We start from the raw sequence: 15047 nt of genomic DNA, 5'->3' as shown, positions 1-15047 counted from the left end.
AATGAGTAGAGGCTTAGGAAACTGTGGGACAGCTTGAAATGTTCCAACATCTGGATCATACAGGTGCCGGAAGGAGAAGAGGAAGAGCAAGATATTGAAAACTTATTTGAAAAAATAATGAAGGAAAACTTCCCCAATCTGGTGAAGGAAGCAGACTTCCAAGAAGTCCAGGAAGCTCTGAGAGTCCCAAAGAAGTTGGGCCCAAGGAGGAACACACCACAGCACATCATAATGACATTATCCAAGATTAAAGATAGGAGAGAATTTTAAAAGCAGCAAGAGAAAAGGAGACAATTACCTACAAAGGAGTTCCCATAAGACTATCAGCTGATTTCTCAAAAGAAACTTTGCAGGCAAGAAGGGGCTGGAAAGAAATATTCCAAGTCATGAAAGACAAGGACCTATATCCAAGATTACTCTATCCAGCAAAGCTTTCATCTAGAATGGAAGGGCAGATAAAGTGCTTCCCAGATAAGGTTAAGTTAAAAGAGTTCATCATCACCAAGCCCTTATTATATGAAATGTTAAAGGGACTTATCTAAAAAAAAGAAGATAACAACTATGAACAGTAAAAAGACAACAAACTCACAACTATTGACAACTGAACCTAAAAAAAAAAATAAAAAACAAACTAAGCAACAACTAGAACAGGAACAGAATCACAGAAATAGAGATTACATGGAGGGTAAACAGTGGAGACTGGGAGAGGGGACAATGGTGGGGAAGGTACAGGGAATAAAAAGCATAAATGGTAGGTACAAAATAGACAAGGGGAGGTTAAGAATAGAATAGGAAATGTAGCCAAAGAACTTATATGTACAACCCATGGACATGAACTAAGGGGTGGGGGGAATGCTGGTGGGAGGGGAGTGCAGGACAGAGGGAAATAAAAGGGAGAAAAAATTGGACAACTGTTATAGCATAATCAATAAAATATACTTCAAAAATAAACAAATTACTGATATATAAAACTAAATTACTGAGCTATATAAAACTAAATCTTCAAAATCTGGTGTGTATTTTGTACTAACAGCACATCTGAATTTGGACTACCCACATTTCAGGTGCTCAGTAGCCACATCTGGCTGGTGGCTACCAGCTTGGACAGCTTTATAGTTGCCTAGACTGGGCTACAGTGGGAGGAGAGAAGACCACCCTTGGATGTCCTGAGACTGCCCTTGTGTGTGGTGCCAGCTCTGGACAATTCCTGTAAGCCAGCTGGGCTTTTCTGACCATCCCTAGGTGCACCAGGCTGAACCTGAGCAGGGGTAAACTCTGCCTATGTGTCCTCCTGTCTTCACTCATTTCTTTTAATCCACTTGGAGCCAACGAAAGCCACTTGCCCTTCAAGTATTAATCATCCTCTGATCTGGTGTCCCTGAAGCCTACCCTTGACCATGACTACCCACTTATTCCTGGGCAAATGCCTCCTGCTCTTCAGATGGCTGGTGGGGCAGAAAAGCATGGTGCAGGAAATGGTGGGGCTGTGGTAGGAGGAGCAGTGACCAGGCACTGCCAGGCTGGGCAGGAACCCAGACGGTGGGAATCCAGGCAGTGTGCAGAGGCAGGCGGCTCAGGGCAGGAGCAACAACCCCTAGGCATGTGCTTTGCTCTTTCCTCAGGCCCTTTTGTTGTTCCTGGAACCTGTACACCTCTCAACACTCCAAGGTCAACCTGTCAGGGGTGTGGCAAGGAGGAACAAGTGCAGGGGCTACCTTGGTTTCCTACAATGGAAATCCCAATGCAGGTCCCTGGCACCTGCCATCCTGCACTCTCTCTCCCCTATATTCTTGGAGAGGGCACAGGAAATGAGGCCTGGCTACTTCTGGGTCCATCCTGTTATCTCAGCAGCAAGGGGCTGAGGGCACAGGGCTGGACCCCAGTCCCACTAGCCTTGTGCCTCCAGGTTCTCCTCTCCATGCAAGAAGCCTGAAAAATAAAAGTGCTTACTGGCCACATCATCTTTCCATGTTTCAATTTCTTCATCAACAAGCAGTCAGTAATTGGATCTTACCTGTGAGGTTCTGGTAAGGATTGAATGAGACAAGGAGGCTGTGGACTGGGCAATGCATGCAAATGCTCTATCAGTGCAGTCGTACCCTGTAGTCACTGTCATCCCTGTGCTACAGACAGGGAAGCCAAAGTTCCAAGAGCTTCCAGTGGCCCAAGGCCACCCAGCTGAGCAATAGCACAGCCAGGATTTGAACTTAGCACTGCTAGATTCTCTCCCTGAAATCAGCTAACAGCTGTGGTAGGCAGTTAGATAGACATGAACAGAGCAAGGACAATGGGCCAGGTACAGAAGGCAAGGGCAGAAAGCAAGGGGCAAACTGGGAAAACAAGGACCTTGCCCCCAGGGTAGTCTTTTCTCCCCTAACATTTCACTGGTCTTGTGCCTTGGACACACGCCTGACCTTTCCTCCCCTGACCTTTGGTCCCCTGACATGTTGCTAATCATGTGAGCTAGACTCCCTTAGAGGACAAAGGGGCCATAGAATAACCCTTCAGCATTCTGCCACCAGGACAAGCAGGTTCTGATCTGCACCAAATAAGCCTAGGCCTCAGAAAAGCAGCACAACAAGAAAAATGACACCATGGCTGACATCAGGACCAAGTACAATGACTAGTGATGACCCTGCGGAGAACATGACGCTGAAAGGACACTCAGGAGGAGATGCTGGCCTGAGGGAGCTGGGAGAGGTGTAAAGCAGACAAGGGGAGGGGAAACACTGGGCTGAGAGGAGCAGAGGTGTCAGGCCCCCATGGTTCCTTTAGGACCCTCTTGAATCTGTCCCTTAGTTAAGTTGATGTAAGTGTACCCAGAGAAAAGATGACGCAACCCCTAGGGCAGGTCCTCAACCCTCAGCAGACTTCATGCAGGTAATATCTACCTGGGGCTACATGCTCTCTATCTTGAGAAGAAAGATGGAATCCTATGAAGAAAAGAGGATGCTGGTCTGAGCATGATGGGCACCAACAGAAACCCCCACCCCACCTAGTCCCAGCACAGACCGCACCCAATATCTCTGGTACACTGGGCACATGTGTTATGTTGACCCCTCTCCTTCTTGGATGTGCTGACTGAGAAGACTTCTTTTATCTCTAGGCAAACAGTGAAGGCCTCCTGAACAGAATATGCCATGCGCCCCATCTGTCTTCAGTGCCCCGGATATTTCACATGAAGGCCCTCACTGGCCATCCTTTCTTAGGGCCATGATGGTAAAGGAAATCACAGACATGTTGTCCCAGGGCAGAGAGTTAGACCCCATGCCCCAAGCAGTCAGTACACAGTGCACCCACTTTCAACATCTTCTTTACCCTTTCTCTCTACTTTCTTTTGTCTTCTTTTTCTCTCTGCATGTGAGACAATAAAAGGCTTTCTAGAAATGCAGAAGTGGATTGTTAGTCTCGTCACATCCCTGGCTGAGATCTGATGCAATGGAGGGGATAGAATACATAAGCCACAGTCTGTTTGTAACTTAATCTCTGAAGTGACAAACCTGTCTCTTTTGCCCCTATTCTTCTACTCACTAAAAGCAAGTTACAGGGTCCAGCCCACCTTTAGGAAGCAGGCTTCACTGGGGCCATCTTAGAGTTTGCCTACCACAGGGACAGAGCCAGGAGGTCAGACTGCTTCCGACTGCCTGGGTGCAGAGCCTCAAGCCTCCACAGTGGATCTGTGACTGGCCAGCATGTTAGAAGACCAGTTATAAGTGATTTCCCTTTGCTGAACAGGGCCAATGGGGAGCTTCCCTCTGATTTGTCATATGACCTCAGACAAATGACTCTCTCAGCCTCTGCTGTCTTGTCTGTAAAATGAGTGCCATAATTATACCACCTTATAGGGTTACTTACTGTAAGGATACTGAGCTAAAGTATGCAAAGCTCTTAGAATGTTGCCCGGCATGTGATACACATCCAATAAAACTTGTATGTTTTATTAAGAGAGATTGCTGGGGCCACACTGGTGGACCTGCAGCAGGGTCTAAGAAAACGTGAAGGACACTTGACAATGCTTAACATCCATTTTCATAAAAATTCTATGTTAAATAAGAATGGAATGGACCCTTCCTCAATGTGGGTAGACCCCAGGCCAATATGTGTGTAGTGGAGAAACGCCAGCAGCACTGCTGTCACAACCAGGGACAATGCACTATCACCACCGTCATGTAAAAACTTCCTGAAGTATTCTCCAGGGCTGCAGACTAGAGAAAGAACATACAACTATAAAAGCTAGAGGGGATGATGTGGTTATTATTATTGCTGTTATTATTTTTCAGTTATCTGTTTACATATGCAAAAACCTAAGTCAGTGAACTGAAAAAGCACTACAGCAATAAGTGAATTCAGTAAGGTGGCCACACACAAAATTTATATTCAGAAATAACAATCTGTTTATAAATTAGAAAAAAACAGAAATGTATGCCATCACATAAATAGGAAAACAACATAACAGAGATGCCAGTTCCCTCTAATTTAGTCTGTAAATTTAACACAATAAAACACTAATAGCATTTTTTAAAATTAGACAAGTTGATTCTAACATTCATAAGCAAAAGTAGCAAATGCACTTTTGTAAAAAAGAATAATGAAGTCAGAGCAGCCCTATCAATTATAAAAACAGAACAGAGTATATAGCTACAATAATGAAAAAACAGTGTGGCACTGCATAATACAAACAGAGATAGACTCCAACACACAGGGGAGTTCAGAGTAAAATTAGAGAGTTATTTCAAATGGGCAAGTACAAGATGGGTTATTTAATAAATGGAATAGGAACAGCTAGATGAAAAATTAACAAGTTGAGCCCTGATTGGTGTGGCTCAGTGGCCTGAGCACCAAACTGTGAACCAAAGGGGTTGCTGGTTCGATTCCCAGTTCAGGGCACATGCCTGAGTTGTGGGTCAGGTCCCCAGTAGGGGGCGCTCAAGAGGCAACCACACATACATTGATGTTTCTCTCTCTCTCTCTTTCTCCTCTCTCCCCCTCTCTAAAAATAAATCAATAAAATCCTTTTAAAAATTAGCAAGTTGAATCCTTATATTACACCTAATAACATAATACAAATTCATGACAGATCAGGGATTTAAAGATGAAAAATGAAACGACAAGAGAACTAGGGTTAACTGTGGGTTAAATTTCATATTCCTTGAAGTAGTAAAGGCCTGACTAAATATACTCTAAAACTAGAGGCCTGGCTGCTGTGACCCGGTGGACTGGTGTCGGCCTGTGAACCAAAAGGTTGCTGGTTCAATTCCTAATCAGGGTACATGCCTGGGTTTTGAGCCAGGTCCCCCGTTGGAGGCATGGGAGAGGTAACCAATCAGTATTTCCCTCTCTTCTCTCCCTCCCTACTCTCTAAAAATAAGTAATGATTAATTAAATTAAAAAGAAACACCAGAGGCTACAAAACAAAATTTCACTACAGGAAAGTTTAAAAAATATTTGCATGGGAAAGAAGAGAAAGTGTAAGGCAATGGATAAAAAGAGATGTGAGGAAATAATATTCAGATATGGAAATCTTCTCTGCTAGATCAGTGAAAAAACAATGACGTGCCATCATGTTTTGCAGACGGAGGATGAAAGATATACTTACTTGTTCAAATATGTGCAAAAATATCTATGGAAGGAGAAAGATGACTGGGTGGGAAATGGGTGGCTAGGGGGAAAGGATGGGTGCAGGGAGAATGACTTTTTTGCCTTTGATGTTTAAACCATGTTACCCTATTTTAACAACTAAATAAAATAGAATTTAATATCAAGGGACAGTGAGCCCTGGCGAGTAGGTCAGTTGGTTAAATAGTCGACCCGATACAGCAAGGTTGTAGGTCCGATCCCTGGTTAGAGCACATATGAATTATCTACCAATGAATGCAATAATATGTGGATAACAAAGTGATGTTTCTTGCACTCTCTCTAAGATTAATAAAAAAATTAAAAATAAAAATTGAAATAAAGTAACAATGACAGAACCTTTTCACATCATGTGAAAAGGCAATGGGGGCGGTGATTAGGGGTCTGCAGGCTTCACACTGAGTGGGGAATCAGCCATGGTGGCACGTGGGCACCTGGGAGTTGCTCAGAACCTGAGGGGGACACTGAGGAAAGTGGGAAGACCCTTACTGTTGACAGGAATAGATTTTGCACAGCCTCTTTATGAGGTATAATTTGACAATATCTATCAAAATTTTATTTTACTTGTTGATTTGAGAGAAAGAGAGAGGGAGGGAGAGAAAGAGAGAAACATCAATTTGTTGTTCGACCCATTCATGCACTCGTTAGTTGTTTCTTGTATGTGCCTTGACTAGGGATTGAACCCACAACCTTGGTGTATTGGGATAATGTTCTAACCAACTGAGCTACCTGGCCAGGGCAATATCTATCAGAATTTTAAATTTTAAATGACTACCCATTCCTGAGGAATTAATTCACTCTTTGGATAAAGCAAAATGCAATGTGAAGAACATGCTGCCATTGTGTAAAAGTGAAGTCATGGCTGTGTGTGCCTACTTCTGAAAGGACAAGCAGGACAGGGGACCTGAGCTTGCTTCAGGAGAGCAGGTGAAGGGCTCAGGAACACAGGAGGCTCACTTCTCACTACAGAGTCTCTGACATGTTTGTGTGCGTGTCATCATGGGCACAGATTACTTTCTTTAAAAAAACTATGTCATTGTTAACAAAGGTGGCAGCTCGTGTTTGGTCCTGGAAAAGTTAGACCTGCCCTGAGCTTTGAGTACTTTTATTTAGGAAAATGTCTAGATATCCTCCAAATGGTTTGAGTTCCAAATTCCCTTTCTGTCAGCCCAAACCCATAGCAGAGGTTTCAATTCTTGAAACCAGTATCTCCCTGGAAAATCTTTTGTAGTTTTGGGGATGTTTGGGTTTTTAGGGAATCCACATTGATCTTGCCCTGGGCAATACCTGTGAGAGAAATGGGGCTGTGATTTTTCTCTCAGGGACAGCTGCAAAGTGAAGCAAGAGTACAGGACAAGCTGGGGGATGCCTGGGCGCTGCCAGACGTCCCTCTCTGAAACGCAGGTCAGATTTGCCCCTCCCTGGTGATAATTCCAGACCACAGCCTCTCCTCTGCCTTCAGGAGACACCCAAGTTCACTGCTTCCTACTGGGCTTCTCTGTGATCAGCTGAGGGTATCTTTCCAGCCTACCCCAGCTACCCCCCCACTAAATACTTCAGGCACTCTGCTCTACTTCTATTCCTGGGATATGCCATAAACTTCATGCCTTGCTATCTTTGCACATGCTCTCTCTCTTCTTGAGACTCCTTTCCACCTGGTCCATCTATAAACTCCTACCCATTCATCAGTCCCTGCTCAAATATCCCCACTTCTCTTTCACCTTCCTTACCTGTTCCTCTCTCATCCACTCCCAGTTTTCCGTTATCTCATTCTCCCTTCCACAAACATTATTTGTAGAAGGTCTACTACATGTCAGACAGACACTGTGCCATGTGACAGAGACTCAGCAGTGACAAAAACTAGAGTCCCTGCCTCTTGGAGAAAGCAGCCTGGTTGGAGAGACAGGCCTTATCCATTATCACAAACAAATACAAAACCTGCAAGGTCTTGGAGGGACCCAAGGGCTTGGAAGTCTGGGGGTCAGGGGCTCAGGCCACCCTTTGAGAACTGCATACTCTAGGCCACCCCCCCACCAACAGCTCTTGACCTGGGTCAGGCCACAGCCTGTCTTGTCTCCAGACATCCCAGGGAAGACAGGAAGCCAGGCCTCAGTTCAGGCCTCAACAGAACATGGAATTACCACTGTTGAAGGCCAGCATACTCCTCACTTTCCACCCCATCTAAAAATAACTTTTGTGTTAAAAAAAAAAAAGTTAAAAGTAGTAACACATTTAAAAGGAATACAATACACCAACTGCCAGATGAAGACCTGGTTCTGAAATGTTCCAGGGTGTGGTTGTGGAGGGTGGGGGGGAGAGGTCTGGCACTTAGAATGGAAAAAATTTGATTTATGCTGACTGATCTGGAAGGAATAATGGTTTAATTCATTTTTCTAAGGACAGAAAAGGAGCCTAGCATTTATGAAGTGCCTACTCAGCTCCAGCTTCCCATAAGTGGTTAGATTTAATGTCTCCAATGACTTTGTGCAGGGGTTATTGTCTACTTTACAAACCAAGGCAATTGCGGAGATTGATGTATTACCATCCCCACTGTGCACAGGAGAAGCAGAAGCCAGCAGGTAAGTTTCCCTAGCTCAGGATCTAGTAGTGATGGAACTGTGATGTTCACCCAAGTTCCTGTCCTTGGTCCACACCCAGCCTCCATGGGCCCCTCTCATACCTTGTCCTGCCTCCTGTATCTCCTCTCCAAGGCTTCTGGGGCTTTGAGATGAACCCTGTGGCTCTCCTAAGACCTAGCAGAGTGTTTTGCTCCAGGTAGGTATTTCATCAATATGCATAATAAATGACTAAAGCACTGTGGGCTAAGGTGGAGTGTAATGAATGAAGGTAACTGGTACCTTTTACTACTTTAGGTGGCTACTGAGCTTGTTTACCTGCACTAATACTGTGTCTTAATCTGGGTTCCCCAAAACCAGGGCTTGTGTGCAGGTTGTAGATTTGGGAGCTATCCCAGGGAGGCCTGCAGACAGGCAATGAAACCAGGGAATGAGACCCACCAGGATATGGGAGAGAGCAGGTTACTGCTTTGGGAGCCTGGGGGCACTCCATACTGCTGGCATGGCCTGTGCAGCCTTGTGAATTGTGTATCAGAATTACCAGCCCAGGGATAAAGAGAGAGTAGGTATCCATTAGCTCCAGTCACACCCAGTAAAGGGTGGTTCCAAGAACTTTTAACTACTCCTCTTCCCCCCACCTCCTCAGGAGGGCTTGGGTGGCACAGGCTGGGCCTGACCTAGCTGCATGTGTAGGGGGACTCTTCAATGAGACAACAAATACTCCTCAAGACCCTACTGTGTGCCATCACCCTGCTTGGCAAAGGAGTGGGGTAGAGTGGGGTGGGTTGCCTAAGTGAACAAGACAGGCAAGGCCCCACTTCCTAGAACTTCTCCTGGGGATACATGGACAAAGGAGGGAGGTGAGGTCAGCTGGGGTGACTGCAGCAGGGATAGGGTGGCTTCTATGCGGGCAGGATAGGAAGAAGCTAGGAAAATTTCTCAGTACCTGAGACAAATAGCGAAACACAAAGGTCAGGCAATTTACAGCCAGATACAGAGGTCACCTCCCTAGAGATAACAGTCTAGGCACAGTTGTATTTCAGCTCCAGGCCCACAAAAGCAGCAAATCCAGATGGACAGGTGGTGAAGCCAGGACCAGCTGCAATGACCCTCTATCCTGGTGCTGACCAATTCAGTGGAGACCAGGACCCTGCAAAGGCTCACCGGGAAAACTGATATTCTATTGAAATCCTCCCCTAAACCCCAGGTCTTTAAAAATCACTCAAAACAAAGGACCCAGCCTGGGCCTCTCCCTTCCCCTTCCATCACAAGCATGCATTTCCTACACTTTAAGGGACCCCATAAGACTTGCAACCAGGGGAGCAATGGGCAGTGGCAGCCTGTCCAGGGCTAAACCGTTGAACCTGTCTCCAAGGCCCCATTACTACTCTGACTCCAGTGAGCTGACAGCAGCCCCACCCTGGCTCACTTCTTTCCCATAATGTTTTTAGGGAGCCAAAGCAGTCCCACCTAGTCTATTTTCTGTTGCTTCCTGTATCTAAGCTCCCCCTTGTTTCACTGTCCTCACCTTTAATTAAACATACTCGCAAAGTCACCTGGACTTACATTGTAAAATATTTCCTGCACAAAGTCAAGAACCACCCACGACTGGCCAGCCCTAGGCAGATGCACTCCATGTCCAAGGATGGTCCCCTTTCCAGTAACACCACCTGAGAACCCTTGATCTGAGGACTAAGTGACTAGAGGGGCTGACATAGATGGTTCAAGGGGAAGAAAGGGCAGCAACTGCAAGGGCCAAGGTAGGAAAAGTTCTGAGGTCCTGAGTGTGTATCAGTGTACCTGAAAGGGCCTGAGGTGGTCAGGAGATAGACAGGATGTTCTGGCAGATGTCCAATATGGAGAACTGGTGGTTAATTCAGGGAGGGACAGGTGGCAGGAGTGACAAGCACCTGATTTCAGGATCTGTCTTGATCTTAGACCCAGCAGAGCTTGCTCATAAATTTGGGGGTGGGGTAAGAAGGGTGGGGGAGTAGTCCATAGGAAGTATGACAAGGACCAGCCTGCAGGGCTTCAAGCCACTCCTACCCCTGCCACAGTGAGGCAGGAGAGAGCCAGGAAAGAGAAAATTCCGAAGGTGCCCCAGAGCTAACATAGAGAACATTGATACAGGACAGAGACCCTGTTCCAAGACTGATTGTTTTCACTTTCTGGAGAAGCACTGAATCATGGTGACTCATGAATGCACCTGCACAGAAGATGCTACACAACTCCTGATTCATTATAATAGCATTATAACAAATTAACATTGTGTGACCCCTTTCTCTGGTGGCCAGTCAAGGAAAATCATGGGAGACCACATGCACAGTAGCTTTAAAGTAATATAACTATTTGTACATGCGCAATAAAAGCCCTCCAAAACTAGCCAGGAAATATCTGCCCTATAAGAATAGAAACCCTCCAGCCCATGAGGTCAATCTCTGGTTGGAGTTGGCCCGCTCCCATGTTCTGTGGAGTGTACTATCGCTTAATAATCTGCTCTCCCTCTTTATGCTATAAACTCTCTGGGTGTTCAGTTCAATTCTTTGTCCTGACCACCAAGAACCTGGTTACCTGTGCCAACCTGTGACAGGGGTAGAGCCAAAGCAGGGATGAGGGCTCAATGCTGGTGAAGGGAGGGGGGAATCCCAAGTTCCACCATACCCTGTTCACTTTCACTCCAGAAACTGCACATTTTGGACTAAGTATAATAAATTAAAAAGTCGCTTTGTAACTGTAAGTATCTATTTAAAATGCTGGTGGTCTTTCCTCGTGTCCCCTCCCGAATAACTGCCCCCATTAGTTTAGCTGCTTAAAAAGCACAGATGCAAGGATCTCTGCCCTGATGCCCTTTCCCTAGTTGTTTCCCTGTGCCCAGCGTCACTCCAGCCCGGCAGGGGCTGACCATCCATCACCCTTGTGTAGGAGGGTGCAGCCAAAGGGTCCCCAAAAGAAGGATTTGGAATGGGGTCCAGAACTCAAGGTGTCCAGGGGATTTTAAGATGTCCTCACCCCCACCCCCCAGGTGTGGGTTGGGGGAAGGGACAAATGGAGCAGGGCCATTGAGAGCTGTTTCAAATAGCAACAGCCTTGCAGCTACCCTCTGGTGTGGTCATTTAGCATATCTATAACCTTTAACTGGTTGCATAGATATGTTAAATAGCTGTGACCAGCTCTGAGCCAGGGGAATAGAAGTAACTTCCCCACCAAGATGTAGCTGTGGGGGAGGTACCCCGAGTTACAGCGCCTGGTGGGAGCTCAGAGACATTGGCTCCAGGACATGGGGCCACGCCTGACCAGACTCACGAGGGCAGCCCAGTAAAGCTGAAAGGATATGAGTTCTGGCACATGAGGCCGAGTGTGGGAGGAGTCGGAAATGGGGCTGCAGAGGAAGATTGGCGCAGGGATTTAAAACCCAGACTTGGCGGCCATTGAAGGGAGATCCATGCGGTTTTGGCTAACTGAAAACTCCTGCAGCCATGTGAGTAGGGGGCAGGGGCTGGCATGGACAGGGCGGGAGTCTCCGTGGCCGTCTGCCCTGCCATAGCCCCGTAGACACCGCCAGCGACGCAGCTGCCTGCAGCTCCGAGCCCCAGCTGGCTTTGCAGCTGCAGCCTCAAGAAGGAGCCACCAGTAAGTGACTTGGGAGCACCGGGTCACTGCCCGGCCGCCCCAGCCACCTCCAGGCCTCGGCTCTCGGAGCCTCAGGCCAACCTCGCAGCCATCTGCTCTGGACCTGGGGCCAGGACACAATAAGCTCCATGCTAGCCCTCTGGGCGCTGCTGCTGCTACCGCCACTGTCGCTTTCCCAGAAAGGGGGATCCCCCCCATACCCACAGCCATGAGAAGAATCACCACGAGGCTTTAGCTGGAGATCCTGGCAACACAACCAATGGTGCTGGGAACTAAGGAAGGCCTGCCAGCTGAGCACAAATTACTAGGAAAAACCGAGAGCTGCCTAAGCCATGGACTTCTATTTCTTCTCCTGAGATATGGTGCCCCAGACTGGGCAAAGGGGGAAAGGAAGGACTGTGTGTGTTTGTGGGTGTTTCAAGGGACTTCGGGATTTTGACAAAGACATTAAGTCATTACTTTTAGTCTGTGTAACTTGAATAAATAACTCTTCTTTTTCACCAATCTCTAGCATGGAGAGCTATAATTCTCTGACTTAGGGAAAGGTGAACCTAGTACAGGGGGACCCCAGGAGAAACGGGGATCAATTCGATAGCATTGTGGGACCCTCTTCCCTGGTGGCCAATTGGGGAGGATCATGGGAAACCACAAGCGCAGTAGCTTTAAAGTAATGCAACTACTTGTATATACTCAGTAAAAGCCCACTAAAACTAGCCAGGAAGTAAAATTAAAAAAAAAAAAAAAAAACTAGCCAGGAAGGATCTGCCCTATAAGAATAGAGTCCCTCCAGCCCATGAGGTCAATCTCTGCTTGGAGTTGGCCTGCTCCCATGTTCTCTCTATAAACTCTGGGTGTTCAGTTCAATTCTTCGTCCGGATCACTAAGACCTGGTTACCTGTGCCCACCTGTGACACATGGACTCGATTAGATAGATTCTTACTGACACCAGTAGGAATGATGGCCAGCCCAGGGCCTATATCTCCATTTCTCTTTCTGTCCGGGGGAAATTCTTACTTGCCCCCAGGGGGCTGGCTGCAGCACCTGCCCAGAAGGTGCCCTGAAGGATAGTTCCTAATCCTACCTTCTAGCAGATACTTTTTCTAGCAGATGTGCCCTAGGGCTCAGGGAGCCAAAGGTAGGTAGTAAGTAGGGTCAGCTGCAGACAGAAAGCAATCTAGGAAACCAAATTAGCAAAAGCAAAAACATCTGCTCTTCACTGTAGTGGGGGAGGATGCAGACTTGGAAGCTTCTGTCCACTGCCCACCCCCCACCATTGCTCTTTGTGATGAAGGTTCTGCATCACAAAACCTCAGCCTCATAGGAACTACTTTTCTTGGTGGGGGAGGAGGGAACCCGGCTAGCTCCAGATTTGGTTGGCTCCGGAGGCCTGGAGGAATGGGGGAGAGGGAACTCCTAGGATCACCAGTTTTGGTATCTGCCTCCTGGAGAGGTGAGTTTGGCCCCCTCCCCCCAGGTCTGAGTGAAGAGAGGGGTGGACTGGAGGGCTGCAGGGAGGTGAAACAGGCAGCAGATAGTGACAGGCAGCAAATGTAGCCAGAGGCCTATAAGGAGTTCCACTGGCTGGAGAGGGGCAGAGTGCAGAGACTGAGGCTAGTGTTCATGTGTTGGGGGTGGTGAGGAGGGGGGAAGGTGGGGACGACTGACCAAATGGCAGGGAAGTACCTGAGACCAGTGGGAGTCTGCACCTATGCCCTAGCCTGTATACTCTCCCCATCTCCTCGGTTCCTTTCTGCTTCCTCTAGCCAGTCCTGTGGACATTTCTTGAGCCACAAAATTTATGTGGGGCACATAAGAAATTTGCTTAATTTGATATAGACACCATGGATCTCTAATAGATGCTCTGTCCCTCTCTGCATGTGTCCTGGTAATGTAAAGCCAAACCGAACCTACCTCCAGCAGGTGTGTGGACTACAGGGCTTTAGCTAACATCTTTCCCACACTCTTTTTCACCCAAATTTTTCAGGTTCTTAAAAAAGCTGACAGGCTAGTTTACCATCTGCCTCCTTCTTGGTGGCCAGGTATAAACAACCAGGCAGGTAAGAAGTCTTGCTAGTGCCAGGATGGACATATACTTTATGGTTAAGCAGCACCACTTCCTAGAACAACTCCAGGAGGCAGTCATTCACATTGTAGTCTAAGCGACTGGCACCCCTCCACCTTCCAAGGCAGCCATGCTCACTGTAGTCTTAAAAATGGCGCCTTCCAGAGGCACCAATGCACATTGTAGCTTATGTGAATCCCTCCTTCTGGAGTTATGTGACACATTTGTCTATCTGTTCTCATGGTTAAGCTTCAAGACAACCTTGACAAAGGTCCTATCTTTCCACTTTCTTCAGAAGAAAATTGTCCAAGGATTCTCAGCCAGAGGCCAGAGCTAGGATTTTATGATCCAGCTATCTGACATTCAGTGATTTCCTCCTCAGCAGGGCCAGCAGGGCCAGGGAGCAAAATCCCCAACTCCCCCAGCCTCTCAGGACCTCTGCCCCCTGCAAGATGGACCTTGGAAAATACCTTGTTCGCTAGACTCTGAAGAGTCTACGTGCACAACCAGAAAAAACATCATACCCAGGGTGACTGCCTGTCCCTCACACACGCAGAGCATTAAAGAAACACCTTATTTTCCAGGAATTGCTTATCTGGCAAGCCCATCTATCTAGACAGAGTCTGGGACAAATGAAACAATGAATGGAAGGCCAAAACAGGCTTCAAAACACTAAGAGCCAAATCAATGACCCTCAAGGCCCTTAACCACTTCACACACATTTCTAATGTGTATGTCTCTCTGGCTCCATGGTCCCCAGTGGATTAGAACTAATACGGGAAGCTATAGTGACAGTATCAGGAAGTAACAGGTGATGGCAAGAGAAGAAACAGAAGACATAAAAACTCAGAATTCAGAAAGATGATCCCTTTGGGGCAAAGGGTGAACAATATCAACAAGATATCATCAACTGTTCAAATATACAAAACATGAAGTCAGCCTCCCTCCCTACCCTAGCGCTCTGTGAGTCAGACTCTTCCCCATGGAGCAGCAACTCTGACCATCCTCCTACATCTCCTTTTAGGACAGCCATCCATGCATGTGTGAGTGTGCAGAGGACAGGAGAATGACACGTGGTCCATTTCTGTCTGCAGGGAGCTCACAGCCCCAAGCGGGGGTGAGGACCGGCCACAAAAACTACAAAG

General features: G+C 47.1%; 1 protein-coding gene across 1 annotated transcript in view; it reads right to left on the bottom strand.

The window, feature by feature from the left end:
- Positions 1 to 15047, bottom strand: part of ARHGAP22 (Rho GTPase activating protein 22) — a 71950-nt gene that overhangs the window by 39641 nt on the left and 17262 nt on the right.

This window comes from Phyllostomus discolor, chromosome 5 (assembly GCF_004126475.2).
Source record: "Phyllostomus discolor isolate MPI-MPIP mPhyDis1 chromosome 5, mPhyDis1.pri.v3, whole genome shotgun sequence".
Classification (NCBI taxonomy): Eukaryota; Metazoa; Chordata; class Mammalia; order Chiroptera; family Phyllostomidae; genus Phyllostomus; species Phyllostomus discolor.
This window is presented reverse-complemented; position numbering and strand designations above follow the sequence as displayed.